Raw genomic sequence first — 14,166 nt, 5'->3', positions numbered from 1 at the left:
TTAGAGGAAAGTCCATAAGTGCACTCCTTGTTAGCTGGCCTTGCCACTGAGCACCTGAAGCCCCGCAGCAAGTGGACATTTTAAAGAGAAAAAAATTTCAACCTCACACTTCTAGGCAAATGGTGTAGTCCTCTGAGTGCTTGGGTCCTTCTGCATCAGCAGCTTGTACTTTCTGTGGCTCTCTGTGGCCTGACTGATTGACCAGGCTTAAAAGGCCTGCTGATGAATTTGAAATCTCAGGCTTCTGGCCTCTATAGGTCATCAGCAAAGACCAAAAGGCCTGGCATGAATGTGAGTTTATTATTCACCTAAGAAGTCGTTATAAACCACAAGAACGCAAGCCCAGCAGGAGGGAACGGCTGCCCAGCTCACTAGGCACACCATGTCCTCATGCGTCCATCCAGCATGATTCATAATTAAATCTGCAGCAGGCAGGAGGCAAAGTAGAATTTCGTGTAAACCTGTGTGGGAGAAGCACTTTGAATACAATTTAATTTTAAAGTTCTAGAGCTCCAGAACTTGAAATGCTTGTGACATTTCAAGTTGAGGTTGTTTCTCCCTGCCCTTCACTGGGACCATCTCCGGGGAGGGAGATGACACAAAGGGAAAAAAGTTGTTAGGTCACTAGGTGTATTAGTCAGGGTTCTCTAGAGAAACAGAACCAATAGGATAGGTATAGGTGTATAGAATGAGACTTACGATCAGAGATTGGCTCACATGATTATGGAGGCCAAGAAGTCCCACGATCTGCTGTCTGCAAGCTGGAGGCTCAGGAAAGCCAGAGATGTAGTTCCAGTCCAAACCCAAAGGTCTGAGAAGGGGAGGAGTGGGGAGGGGCAATGGTATAATTCTTAGTCCAAATCCAAAGGCCGAGAACCAGGAATTCAGGTGTTCAGGGGCAGCAGAAGATGGATGTCCCATCTCAAGCAGAAAGCAAATTCACTCTTCCTCTGCTTTCTTGTTCTATTTAGGCCCTCAATGGATTTGATAATGTCCACCAGCATTGGTGAAGGCAATCTTTTTTACTCAGTCTACTGATTCAAATGCTAATCTCTTTCAGAAACACCTAGAAGTAATGTTTTACCAGCTATCTGGGCATCCCTTAGCCCAGTCATGTTGATGCAAAATTAACCATCACACTAGGTAAGGTGTAGTTTTGGAAAACTGGCACTGAAGATGCCATATGTTCAGGTCCCATGTACGTTTCCAGTTAAATATATCATGAAAAAAAAATCCAGCATGTGGGCAAAGGATCTAAAGAATTCACAGAAGGAAATTCAAATTGTATGTAACTATATTACAGGCCCACCATGTTGCACAACTGCAGGGGGCAGCACTCCCACTGAATTCTATTCACAGAGATGCACATTGTAATGGTCTGTAAGAGAGGATGCTCGACCTCTCCAAAAATAAGAGAAATGCTAATTGAAACGATAAGGTAATGTTTTTCGTTTATTGAATTGACAAAGCTCAAAGAGTTGCTAAGATCCTATGTTGCTGGGAGTGTAATTTGGTACCACCTCTATGGAGGGTGAAGTGAATACTATGGATTGGCTCTCTCAGCCTGGGTCATTTCACCCTCTTCTAGTTGGTGATGTAGGAAAGCTGACTTCTACAGTTCCCAGACTCCCCTGCCCTTAGGGTTCCGCCTGCCATGAATGAGAATTTCTGTTGCTCCACATCCTGTCAGCATTTGGTGTTATCAGCATTCTGGATTTTGGCCATTCTAATAGGTGTGTAGTGGTATTTCATTGTTGTTTTAACTTGCATTTCCCTCATGACATATTATGTGGAACATCTTTTCATATGCTTATTTTCTGTCTGTATATCTTCTCAGATCTTTTGCACATTTCTTAATTGGGTTATTTGTTCTCCTGTTGTTGAATTTTAAGAGTTCTTTGTATATTTTGGATAACAGTCCTTTGTCAGATAAGTCTTTTGCAATATAGTCTGTGACTTGTCTTTTCATTTTCTTGAAGTCATCTTTCACAGAGCAGAAGTTTTTAATTTTTATAAAGTCCAGCTAATCAGTTCTTTCTTTCATGGATCATGCTTTTGGTATTGTATCTAAAAAGTCATTGCCCAAACCAAGGTCATCTAGATTTTCTCATATGTTGTCTTCTACTAGATTATAGTTTTGCATTTTACCTTAAGGTCTGTGATCCATTTTGAGTTAAATTTTGTGCCGAGTGTAAGGTCTGTGTCTATATTCTTTTTTTTTTTTAATGTGGATGTTCAGTTGTTCTAGCATCATTTGTTGAAAAGACTATTGCTTTCTCCATTGTATTGCTTTTGCTCTTTTGTCAAAGGTTGGTTGACTATATTTATGTGGGTGTACTTCTGGGCTGTCTATTCTGTTGATCTATTTGTCTATGCTTTTGCTAATGCCACACTGTCTTGATTACTGTAGGTTAATGTTAAGTCTTCAAGTTGGGTAGTGTCAGTCCTCCAACTTTGTTCTTCTTCAATATTGTGTTGGCCATTCTGGGTCTTTCACCTCTACATATAAACTTTAGAGTCAGTTTGTTAGTATTCACAAAATAACTTGCTGGGACTTTGATTAGGGTTGCATTGAATCAATAGATCAAGTTGGGAAGAACTGACACCTTGACAATATTGAGTCTTCCTATTCATGAACATGGAATTTCTCTGCATTTATTTACTTCTTTGATTTCTTTCATCAGAATTTTGTAGCTTTCCTCTTTTAGACCTTGTACATATTTTGTTAGATTCATACCAAAGTATTTCACTTTGGGGGGGGTGCTAATGTAAATGGTATTGTGTTTTTAATTTCAAATTCCCCTTGTTCATTGCTGATATATAGGAAAGTGATTGACTTAAAAAAAATAATAACCTTGTACCCTGCAACCTTGCTATAATCACATATTATTTCCAGATTTTTTTCCCTTGATTCTTGATTTTCTACATAGATGGTAATGTCAGCTGTAAACAAAGACAGTTTTATTTCTTCCTTCCCAATCTGTATCCATTTTATTTCCTTTTTTTGGTCTTATTGCATTATTTAGGACTTCAAGTATGATGTTGAAAAGCAGTGGTAAGAGGGGACATTTACCTTGTTCCTGATCTTAGTGGGAAAACCTAAAGTTTCTTACCATGAAGCATGATGTTAACTTCAGATGATTTGTGGTTATTATTTATTCAGTTGAAAAAGTTCCCCACTATTCCTAGTTTACAGAGAATTTTTCTCATGAATGGGTGTTGAAGTTTGTCAAATGCTTTTTCTGCATCTATTGATATTATCATATGATTTTTCTTCTTTAACCTGTGGATGTGATAGATTACATTAATTACTTTTCAAATGTTGAACCAGCCTTGTATACCTGGGATAGATCTCAATTGGTCATGATGTATAATTTTTATACATTATTGGATTCAATTTGCTAATGTTTTGTTGAGGATTTTTGCGTCTGTGTTCCTAAGAGATGTTGTTCTGTACTTCTCTTGTAATGTCTTTGGTTTTGGTATTAGATTAATGCTGGCCCATAGAATGAGTTAGGAAGTAGTCTCTCTGCTTCTATCTTCTGAAGGAGATTATAGTGAATTGGTATAATTTTTTCCTTAAATGTCTGGTAGAATTCACTAGTGAATACATCTGGGTCTGATGCTTTCTGTTTTGAAAGGTTATTAATCATTTACTCAATTTCTTTAATTGATATAGTCCTATTCAGATTGCCCACTTCTTCTTGTGTGAGTTTTTTGACAGATTGTATCTTTCAGGGAATTGGTCCATTTCATCTAGGTTACCATATTTGTGGACATAGAGCTGGTTCATAGTATTCCTTGATTATTTTTAATGTCCCAGGGATCTGTAGTGATGTCCCCTCTTTCATTTCTAATATAAGAAATTTGTATTCTCTCTTTTTTCCTTAGTCTAGCTAAAAGTTGATTGATTTTATTGATCTTTTCAAAGAACCAGCTTTTAGTTTTGTTGATTTTCTCTATTGATTTCCAGTTTTCAATTTCATTGATTTCTGCCCTAATTTTTATTATTTCTTTTCCTCTCCTGATTTTAGATTTAACTTTCTCTTAGGGACTTCCCTGGTGGTCCAGTGGTTAAGACCCTGCACTTCCACTGCAGGGGGCATGGGTTCGATCCCTGGTCGGGGAACTAAGAGCCTGCATGCTGCGTGGCGCAGCAAAAAACAAAACAAAACGAAACAGTAATTTTCTCTTATTTTTCTGGTTTCCTATGGCAAAAGCTTAGATGATTGAATTTAAATCTTTTTTTCTAACATATGATTCAGTGCTGTAAGTTTCCCTTTAAGCACAAATTTTGCTGCATCCCACAAATTTTGATGAGTTGTGTTTTCATTTTCATTTAGTTCAAAATGTTTTACAATTTATCTTGAATTTTGACCTGTGTCTTATTGAGAAATGTGTTGTTTTGTCTCCAAGTACTTGGGGTTTTTCCAGCTGTCTCTCTATTATTGATTTCTTGTTAAATTCCGTGGAATCTGAAAGCAGACATTGTGTGATTTCTATCCTTTTAATTTTAGTAAAATGTGTTTTATGGCCCAGAATGTGGTTTGTCTTGGTGAATGTTTCATATGAGCTTGAGAAAAATATATATTTTGCTGTTGTTGGATGAAGTAGTCTATAGATATTTATCATATTGATGGTGATTGTTGGTGTTGCTGAGTTTAACTATGTCCTTACTGATTTTCTGCCTGCTGGACCTATTTCTGATAGAGGAATGTTGAAGTCTCCAGCTATAATAGTAGATTCACCTATATCTCTTTACATTTCTATCAGTTTTTGCCTCACATATTTTGATGCTCTGTTGTTAGGATCTATATGGTAAGGATTGTTATATCTTCTTGGAGAATTGATCCCTTTATCATTATGCAATGCCCCTCTTTATCTCTGATAGATTTCCTCGCTCTGAAGTCCAAAATCAATATAGTTACCCCTGCTTTCTTTTGATTAGTGTTAGTATGGTATATCTTTCTCCATCCATTTACTTTTTTTTTAATTAATTAATTTTTATTTTTGGCTGCGTTGTGTCTTCGTTGCTGTGCACGGGCTTTCTCTAGTTGCGGTGAGCTGGAGCTACTCTTCATTGCGGTGCTTGGGGCTTCTCATTGTGGTAGCTTCTTGTTGCAGAGCACGGGCTCTAGGTGCGCAGGCTTCAGTAGTTGTGGCATGTGGGCTCAGTAGTTGTGGCACACGGGCTTAGTTGCCCCACGGCATGTGGGATCTTCCCAGACCAGGGGTTGAAACCATGTCCCCTGCATTGGCAGATGGATTCCTAACCACTGTGCCACCAGGGAAGTCCCTCAAACTATGTTTTTGCCTTTTAGTTTGAGACTATATATATATATATATATAATATATATATAATATATATATATATATAATATATATATATATAGTATATACATATTATATATATATATATATATGGACATGATGTATTGGGTAGAAGGAACTCCTGTAAATAGGCTATGAGGTGGTAGGGTGTGGGGTTTGGAGAAGCATTCTGTCCCTAGTCCCATGATTAGGTCTTAGTCTTTCCATGAGCCAGTACATCTGGACTGTGAACTTCAAGTGCTTCTCAGTTGTTCCCCCCTTAGTTGGGGACATGATGGCTAGGGTGGACTGGAGTTGGGCAATTCCCTTCTCCCACGTGGAAAGCTGGAACTGGCTGGAGTTGTATATTTATTTTTTAATCATAATACCTTCTAAAAATAACCTTCCACCCCTCCCCCTCCCCCCAAATTTGGAGAGTCCTTTCCTCTTTTCTTATTTTCCTCTCTCTCTCACTGTCTTCTCCATGAGAATCAGCTCAGGGGCTTTGGCAGGGTTGTGGTTGGACTGACTTCAACTTTTCTCTCCTGAAGTTTCTGTGAAATGAGAGGAAAGGGCCTCAGAAAATCCCCCAGCACTGGTTTGTGAGAGGGGAGTGTATTAGTCAGCCTTTCTCAGGCATCAAGGCAGAATCCTGCATGCCCAGGTGAGTGTGTGGGAGCAGTGAGGGTTTATTGCCGGGATGGACGGGGAGGTGTGGAAGAGCCAGAAACTGCTCCCCAGGCTAGGGTATCCGGCAGGCAGCATGGAGCACTGAGCTCCACCACAGCATCACCGGGGACGTCTGAGCGCAGCCGCCCTGCCTTCTTCTCTGGTGTTTGTGCTCCTCTGGGAGCCAGTGAGGCTGCTCCCCTTCTCCTCAGTCACATCAGTTCTGAGAGGATTGTAACCCACTGCCTGAGCTGCCGTGTTGTCTCCTGACCCCACCATGACCACTCAGGCCATGACTGACTGAACCGGGAATGGACAACAGATCCAGGGGGACACCAGCTGGGTCAAGCCAGTCATACTCCCTGTCCTGGAAATTTAGGACCTGGAGATAAAGTCAATTAGGTGACAACGTAACATGCGTGAAAGGAAAGGCTGTGGAGTGTCGGAGCTTCGGAGGCCATGGCGGGTGAGGTGAGGGAGAGGGAAGGGTGGCCAGAGGAGAGGCAGACATGAGAGAGCCTGGTAGCCCTGGGGGCACAACTTTGGTTCTTGACTTTCTCGTTCTGGTTCCTTATAGCCAGCCTTGTCATCTTCTCTCATCGGACTCTCCGGCGTAAACCTCTCTTTTTCTGAGCTGACTCTGATTTCATCAGACTGTGCCATCCTCCTTATGGCCGACATCTACAGACACTGGGTCACTCCTCTTGCCATGAAGGTTTTTAACTTCTGGATCACTGTCCTTCTGTCCAACACCAAAAGTCATAATTGTTTAATCATTCCAGTATTAACAATGAAGATGCCCCTTGAAAACATCATGCTAAGTGAAAAAAGCCAGTCACAGAGGACTGCATATTATAAAATCCAGTGATATAAAATGTCCAGAGACAAATCCATAGATACTGTAAGTAGAGTAGTGGCTGCCTGGGGCTGGGGAATGTGGGGAGATAGGAATTGATGGTAAAGGGGTATGGCTTTCTTTGGGGAGTAATAAAAATGTTTGAGGGCTTCCCTGGTGGTGCAGTGGTTGAGAGTCCGCCTGCCGATGCAGGGGACACGGGTTCGTGCCCCGGTCCAGGAAGATCCCACATGCCGCGGAGCGGCTAGGCCCGTGAGCCATGGCCGCTGAGCCTGCGCGTCCGGAGCCTGTGCTCCGCAACGGGAGAGGCCACAACACTGAGAGGCCCGCGTACCGCAAAAAAAAAAAAAAAGTTTGAAAATTGATTTTAGTGATGGATTGGCACAACTCTGTAAATATGCTAAAAACCATTTAATTGTACACTTTCAATGGATGAATTATATGCTATGCGAAGTATATCTCAGTAAAGCTGTTTTAAAAAATGGCTCAGTTCCCTGATTTTTTCCCCCAATAAACTTTTCCTCTACCTCACCTCAGCCACTCACTCCCATGGGCCATAGCCTTGACCTTATCATTCCAATAGTTTCAGCCCCTCCATAATCTGTTTCAAGCATCCTGCTTACTAATTGCCACCTCCAGTTCCAGCCCGCTCTTCTACTATTCCAACTCCAGCAATTCTTTGACCCTTTTGGAACCTGCCATCCATTTATCCCACCACCTTTCCATTGTCTCTTACCCTTATTTCCTCACTTCCCTCTTTGTGTGGCTTAAATTCCATGGTCCAGCATTACTGTCATTCTTTTATGTACATCCTCAACTTCTTTGCCCCTCTGCTGTATTCACTTGGAAAAAAAAATTGTTAAATCCAACTCTTTGACCCTGCACCCACGCAGCTGAATAGGGCTGAGGAAAACTCAAAGACTTGTCTTGTTTCAAATGCCTGACCATTAACTTCAGATGGAACCCCCCCGGGGTCGCTTGGCAATCTTCCTGTATTTCTTAGACCATTCACCCTCCCACTCTCCTAGAAGGTTATTTCACACCTTTTTCCTTTCTCGTGTTCTTTTTTTTTATATAAATTTATTTATTTTATTTGTCTTGGCTGCATTGGGTCTTTGTTGCTGCATGCGGGCTTTCTCTAGTTGCGGTGAGCGGGGGCTACTCTTCATTGCGGTGCGTGGGCTTCTCATTGCAGTGGCTTCTCTTGTTGCGGAGCACGGGCTCTACATGCGCAGGCTTCAGTAGTTGTGGCACGCAGGCTCAGTAGTTGTGGCTCGTGGGCTCTAGAGTGCAGGTTCAGCAGTTGTGGCACATGGGCTTAGTTGCTCCGTGGCATGTGGGATCTTACCGGACCAGGGCTCAAACCCGTGTCTCCTGCATTGGCAGGCGGATTCTTAACCACTGCGCCACCAGGGAAGCCCCTTCCTTTCTCTTCTAATCCACAACACTTCCTCTGCCCCCTGTGTTCACTTTCAGTTGATGACTTCATTAGAAGAGAACTTCCACAAGCTCCCACACCCTCACGCACCTCCTTTCCAGCATCTATGCCCCTGTGCCCTGCCTTCATTCCTGTAACAATAACTGTTCTATCTGTGCTCCTTTTTGAAGGCCAACCGCTTACTTAACGCTAGATCCCAGCCCTTCTTTCCCACTCAGGCCGTTGTGTTCATAATCCTTCCCCTAACTTGCTCCTGCATCATCAGTCTGCTCCACCCACTGAATTTTCCCAGAAACCTTCAGTCTTGCTGTAATGTGTCAGTGTTAAAAAAAAATTAAAACCTATCTTGGGGCTGGATAGATAGATAGATGGACATATATGTGATAAAGCAAGTATAGGAAAGTGTTAGCAGAAGAATCCAGGTGGTGGGTCTGTGTGTTCAATGTATAAAATTCTTTCAACTTTTTGGTGTGTTTGAAATTTTTCATTAATAAAATGTTGGGAAAAAATTCCTATCTTGACCCTACATCTCCCTCTTGCTTTTATCTCATTTCTCTGCTCCCTTTCCCAGCAGAACTCCTGAAAAGCTTGTCTGAACATGTGTCTCCATGTGTCCCATCTTTTCTTTTACCAACTGCAATTAAGCTTTTGCCCCAGCAGTTCGCCAGAATGTCTCTTATAAAGCTCACCAGTGATTTCCACTGTAGGAAATGGAGTGGTCATTTATCAGTCCTAACCTTGCTCAGTCTGTCAGCTGCAGAATTTGACTCCATTAAGTTACTCCTTGCTCCTTACAAAACTTTATTTCCTTAATTCCAGAATGGCACTCTCTCCTCCATTTTCTCTTATCTCCTTAGTCGACTTTGTTGGTCTCTCATCTGTCCATCTTTGTTGGTCTCTCATCTCTTAAGGTTGAAATGCATCAGGACTTAGTTCTTAAAACATTTTCTCTATCTACACTCCCCCTCTTGTTTATCTCCTGCAGTTTCATGGATCCGATTACTATAGGATTATTCCCAAATTTATACTATCCCTAGCCTGAACCTATCTCCTCTGTTCCAGATTCATTTATCCAACTGCCTACTCGACATCTCCACCCAGATGTCTAAGAGGTATCTCAGACTTAATGTGCCCACAAACTAATTCCTCACTGTAGTAGTTGTTATAATAATAGTCCCAGTGAATCACACCTCCCTTGTGTCCGGGCCTGTTTGCAGTGTGAGCATTAATTTCTTCACACACACTCCCCACCCCTGAACCTGGGCTGGCCTAGTACCTTGGCTTTGATCAGTAGACAGTGATGGAGTATGAATTCCAGAACCTAAGCCGTAAGAGGCTTTGCAGCTTTTACTCTCCCATTCTGGAACACGGAGGCCACCATGGCAAAGAAGTCCAGGCTGGCCTCACTAAAAATGAGAGCCTGTGTGGAGAGCCGAGTGAGGCACCCCAGCCAGCAGCTGGTCCTGGCTCCAGCCATGTAGAGGAGGCCATCTTGGACCTTCCAGCCCCAAACGGGCTATCAGATAACTCAACCACTTGACTGATCCCAGGCAAGATCAGCAGAACTGCCAGATTGCCAACCCACTTCGTCAAAAGAAATCATAAATTGTTGTTAAACTACTAAGTTTGCGCTTTTTTTTTTTTTTTTGCTACAATAGATACTGAAACACCGCTCTTGCCACTATACCTTCCCCTTCACAGCCTTCATCTCTGTAAATGTCACCTCCGTTCTTCCAATTGCTCACGCCAAAAAACTTGGAGTTCCTTGACTCCTCCCTTTTTCTCATCTAATCCTTCAGCAAATTATATATCATTACCTTCAAAATGTATCCAGACGCCTATACTTACCACCTCCGTTGCTACCACACTGCGCCAAACTGCATCATCTCTTGCCTGGATTACTGCAGGGGCCTCCACCTTGGTCTCTCTGCTTCCATCCTGGCTCCCCTCCACTGTGTTCTCCAGCCAGCAGTGAGCAATCCTTTTAGAGTTTAAGTCAAATCCCATCACTCCTCTGCTCAAAGGACTCCAGGGACTTCACATTTCACTCAGAGTAAAAGTTAAAATCTTTACTGTGGCCTCAAGACCCCACATGATTTGGCCCTCTTCTCTCTCCCCCTTGTTCACCCTGTTTCAGCCACTGTAGCCTCTTTTCTGTCCCTTAAATAAACGAATTGGCTTCCTATCTCAAGCCCTTTGCACTTACTCTCCCCTCTGTGTAAATAGTCTTCCCCAGAGACTCACATAACTCACTTCACGTGTCTGCTCAGATGTCACTTTATTGAAGAAGCCTTCCCTGGTCATCTAGAGCCCACTACTCCATCCCCACCCAAACCCCAAGCTCCATCAATTTCTAGCTCTCTTACCCTGTTTTGGACTCCTCCACAGCAGTCAACACCACCTGACATATTACATTTTTCTTTGTTTGTTTTTTATCTGTTTTCTCCCATTAAAATATAAACTCCATGAGGACGGGGACTTCATCTGGTTATTCACTCCAGGATCTCCGGTGCCTATTACCCATCAAATAGAATGTATTCGATACAGTTTTGCTAAATGAATGAAAGCAGAAGTGTATTGTATTAGTTTTCTGTTGCTTCTGTAACAAGTTACTACAAACTTGGTGACTTAGAACAAATTTATTATTTTAGAGTTCAGGAGATCAGAAGTCCAAAAAAAAACATGTCTCGCCTGGCTAAAATCAAGGTGTTGGCAGGGCTGCATTCTTGCCAGAGAAGCTGTCAGGGAGAACTCATCTCCTTACTTTGTCCAGCTTCTAGAGGCTGCTCACATTCTTTGCATGATGACTGCCTTCCATCCTCAAAGCCAGCAATGATTGATTGAGTCTTCCTCACAGGGCATCATTCTGATGGCTTCCATCATCACATCTCCTTCTCCATCTCAGGCCCTCCCTCTTTCATGAATAAAGACCCTTGTGATTACATTGAGCTGACCCAGATAATCTAGGATAATCTTACCTTCTTAATATCCTTAATTTAATCACATCTGCAAAGTCCCTTTTGCCTTGAAAAGTAACATAGTCACAGGTTCCAGGGATTAGGATGTAAACATCTTTGGAGGGGTGATTATCTTGCCTATCACAGGTATTTACCAAGAAACTAATGAAGCTTAAATTCAAGCCCACTAATGCAAGCCCCTCCTAAGACCCAGGAAAGGGCCCTAGTGACCTGTTCACATGGTCATATGTTTTTTTTGAAAATTTACAAAAGTAAGATATTTTAACTGTAATTGGTTAAGTTTTCTGTTTCTTTCCACTCTGACTTCGCCTCTATTGTACTGTTGCTCCTGTTGGGTGGCATTGGCATAGACCTGGGCATCTGGGGGATATAGTCACTAAGAGGAAGTTGAGTTGCGTTTAGTGAGATACGTTTATGTGGTTTGTAGTAACTTCCATGTATAGTTAAGTTAGTGTTAGCCTTCCTGGTACAGTAGTGGTTTCCAGAAATACTACAGCTGCCCAATGTTGTAATGTAAGGTTGCAAGGCCAGAGGTCCTATTGCGATATGAGCAAATCCTTTGGCATCTGGCACTAGAAGTATGTGGTGGTAGAGAAAACAAGATTTCAAATGTAGAGAAGCAGAAGCTAGTCTGTGGGAAATTCTTCCATTCATCAGACGTATAAAATGGTAAGCAGACAATTTTAGTTCTCATCACTGTGTAGTCAAAACAGAAGTGCTTTCCTGTCAAGAATAGACTCAGTAACGCAATGTGTAGTAGATCATTTGGAAAGATGTTCACAGTAATTCTTCGTGTCACCACACAAATGCCTTTTGCAGTGTAACATGGTTGCTCTTTCCCTCAAGATGTGGAGTCTGTCCCCATCTCTTGTCTGGGGCTGGCCTTGTGACTTGCTCTGACTAATAGAATGTGGCAGAAATGATGTGGGAGTTTCAAGCCTAGACCTCAAGAGGCCTTGCAGCTTCTGCTCTCAGCCTTTACTGTATAAAGAAGCTCTCCCATTGCTGTATAAAGAAGCCCAAACCAGCTTTCCTGAGGTTAAGAGACCCCATGGAGAGAGGAACCCAACCAAGAGCCAACACCAACCACCAGACATAAGAGTGAGGCCATCTCAGTCCATCCAGCCTCAGTCCAGCCACAAGACGACTATCGCTGCATGACTGACCCCTAGCAGAAGAACCATCCACCTGATCCTGGTCTATATTGCTGACCCACAGAAACATAAGTGAATAAAATATTTGTTGTTTTAAGAACTGGATTTTGGGGCAGTTTGTTACACAATAATAATGAACAGATACACAGCATATACATACAAATACACCATACATTTCTCTTTTTTATGAGGATCTGGTGAAATAAAATTTATCAGAGTTTCTGTGTTTAAATCTCTTGCTGTTGGACATAATAGACAGACATTGATGAAAATAACCTAAAATTTATAACATGCGTATGAGGACATCAGTGTTCAACTGGTTAATGATGAGTATAATCAATTCAAAGATTAAGTCACTAAGCGTGGACTGCAGCAGGTCAGTGGCCAGGGCAGCCTCCATGGCTATCTACAGATTTTCTTCAGGACAAATGATGTGAGGGTCGGTACATTAGTGGGGGAAGACAAAAATGGAAATAAATACTATGAAGACAGCAAGCAGTTTTTTTGCTACCACCAGTGGTTTATATATACTACTGAAATGAATGGCAAAACCACATTCTGGGATGTGGATGGAAGCATGGTGCCCCCTGAATGGTATCATTGACTTCACTGTATGACTGATGATCCTCCAACAACAAAACCACCTATTGCTTGTACATTCATTTGGACAAACCGTAAATTCAACATGAGTGGCACTCCACAACAATATATACCTTATTCCACCACTAGAAAGAAGATTCAGGAGTGGGTCCCACCTTCAATACCTTACAAGTAAAGACAATGAAAAACAATTTAAACATGTAAAATATAGGGCTTTTTGTGTAATTGCACCGTTACTGCTTACTATTAACTTGATTAAAATTGTTTGATTGAAAAAAAAAGAAAAAGATTAGTCACTGCACAAGAAAATGCAAAGTGCCCTGAAATTATTCATCTTACATATGAAAGAAATCTGGTAGGCATTTTCCCAAGTTTGACAATCTAAAATTTTACTCATTTAAAATAATTAATTAATTAATTAATTAATTTTTGGCTGTGTTGGGTCTTTGTTGCTGTGTGTGGGCCTTCTCTAGTTGCGGTGAGCAGGGGCTTCTCTTTCGTTGCAGCGTGCAGGCTTCTCATTGCGGTGGCTTGTCTTGTTGTGGAGCACAGGCTCTAGGAGTGTGGGCTTCAGTAGTTGTGGCACGCGGGCTCAGTAGTTGTGGCTTATAAGCTCTAGAGCACAGGCTCAGTAGCTGTGGCGCACAGGCTTAGTTGCTCCACGGCATGTGGGATCTTCCCGGACCAGGGCTTGAACCCCTGTCCCCTGCATTGGCAGGCGGATTCTTAACCACTGCGCCACAAGGGAAGCTCTAAAATTTTACTCGTTTTTTAATTATAAAATACATTTAAAAATTTTAATATATGTAAAAGAATAAAACTTCACTCATCAAAAATGAGAAGGAAACTCAACAGGGAGCATTATAAAATCATTGTCATATGAAGAGATGACTGAAGAGTTTGCAGCCAAAAAATGCATGAAAAAAGGTATCAGAGAAAGGTGTCGACACCATCAATTAATAAAAATAATATTTTCTGAATGTTTGTGGTATTTATCACTTTTTTAAAATTTGTGGTTTGTAGTGATTTATTTTCTTATTCTAAATAAATACTAATTTAGGTATCTAATTATTTTACTTGAAGTTTTGTGAGGTTTTTTTTTTCCTTAAGGGGACCTCCCCAGTTGTACCTTGTTCAGCCCCCTGAAACGTGGATCTGCCT

At 41.7% G+C, this 14,166-nt stretch overlaps 1 protein-coding gene and 1 pseudogene across 3 annotated transcripts in view; both read left to right on the top strand.

Moving 5' to 3' along the window:
- The window catches only part of CDH3 (cadherin 3), a 118,757-nt gene that overhangs the window by 32,247 nt on the left and 72,344 nt on the right, over nt 1-14,166 (top strand). The window lies entirely within an intron of this gene.
- Nucleotides 6,439-13,446, top strand: LOC308606509 (NADH dehydrogenase [ubiquinone] 1 alpha subcomplex subunit 12-like; annotated as a pseudogene). The gene is made up of 2 exons: nt 6,439-6,445; nt 12,759-13,446. The product of its transcript is annotated as an NADH dehydrogenase [ubiquinone] 1 alpha subcomplex subunit 12-like (transcript).

Source organism: Mesoplodon bidens (assembly GCF_964165515.1).
Source record: "Mesoplodon bidens genome assembly, chromosome: 18".
NCBI classification, from domain to species: Eukaryota; Metazoa; Chordata; class Mammalia; order Artiodactyla; family Ziphiidae; genus Mesoplodon; species Mesoplodon bidens.
Note: the sequence above shows the minus strand (reverse complement) of the source record. Positions and strands in the feature narration are given on the sequence as shown.